Genomic DNA, 1,578 nt, shown 5'->3' with positions numbered 1-1,578 from the left:
AGGTAGTTTAAAAAAGTGTAATCTTCTTAAATCATGCACTACTGGGAAAGGGCTTATAGGTGAACCCTAATGACTGGCGGGTGAAGGAAGGCACCCGCCACTGCTAATTTTGAAAGCAACCAGTGGCGAGTGCTAATACCTGTCCGCAAGTGCTATGCAAGTAGCTATGGCGGGTGCCGAAGATAACCCGGCACACCTGTGCATTTTCTAATTCGTGCCCGGCTGGCAAGCTACTGTGGCGGGTGCAGATAGGTGCCCGCCATAGTTCACTTTCACAATTGTGGCGAGCGGCTTTCTGAACCCGTCACAACAATATTTGGGAACCCAGGCGCCAAACGTTTTTAAATATTTTCAGATAGCGGGTGGCAGGTTCGAGCAGTTGCTTGCCACAGCTATATTTGGTCACGTTGCCACCTCCACGCTTATACTGGGGTGGAGGGCTACTCCATGCGCCCGTCACTGCTATACAAGACCTTACCTACCCTCGTGGCAGTCGGATCTCATCCTAAACGCAAACTCTTTCTTCCTCCTCTCTTGCCGCCGCCAGTGTCGTGGCATCGTCCGTCGCCACCGGCGAGGTTGCGGTCTTCCGCCTTGAATGGCATCGAGGAGACAATCTTCCCTATCGCACATGCCATCCGTCCCCGCCTCGAAGTTCGTCGGCGTCGCCGTGCAACGCTACCTCGAACTACTGCCCCGTGACCATCGCCCATGCCTTCCTCCGCATCCAATGTCGTCCTCGTCTCCATCGAACTCGTCGTCCGCCTCCACCTCCGCCATCGACCTCCACCTCATCCAGACCGTCGTCCGACTCCGACCCGGTAAGCACACCTCCCTTCTCTCTGTTAATGGTTACTTGTGGTATGGGCTTCATATGGATAGAAATGTTCATACAACATTATTAGTGTAGTTAAAATGTACAACATATGAATAAAAATCTAGTACAACATTTTATTAGTGTAGCTAAAATTTGTTGTATGATGTACCATTGAATCTTCATAAGTGAATGTCTTAAAATTGAATGTGTGTGCTACACAAAATGTACTACATATGGATGAGCATATGGTACATTAGTTTTTTCATGATGCATGTGTATTCATACTGAGTGCCAATGTTTTTACGAAGTGTGGATTAAGTTCCGTTTCGCTTAATTTCTGGCACTCAACATGTCCAATTTCTATCAAAGTCGTGTTGTTTTTTTCTCTAAATGTTATATCTAAATGTCAAATTGTTTAATACGATTTAGATGAAGAAGCCAAGACGCCTCGTTCGGACTCCTACACCCGTAGACGGAATTCTTACTGCCATAGACATCGTCATGAGGGTGGCTCAGTACACCGAGATCATGCTCGCCTATGTCGAGAGTGCTCGAGCAGCCACCGAGAGCGCTCAGTCATATTTGGAGAGCGCTCAGGCATATTGCGAGAGCACTAGAGCAGACGCTGTGAGCACTAGAGCAACCGAGGAGAGTGCGTGAGCAGCCGTCGAAGCTGCGAGGACCACCCAAGAGGAGATCACGAAGATGACGGAAGGCGAGGATAGCTCATGATGTTGCTGAACAACGAGTGCACTTCTTTT

The sequence above is a fragment of the Triticum dicoccoides genome, chromosome 4B (assembly GCF_002162155.2).
Source record: "Triticum dicoccoides isolate Atlit2015 ecotype Zavitan chromosome 4B, WEW_v2.0, whole genome shotgun sequence".
Lineage (NCBI taxonomy): Eukaryota > Viridiplantae > Streptophyta > Magnoliopsida > Poales > Poaceae > Triticum > Triticum dicoccoides.
This window is presented reverse-complemented; position numbering follows the sequence as displayed.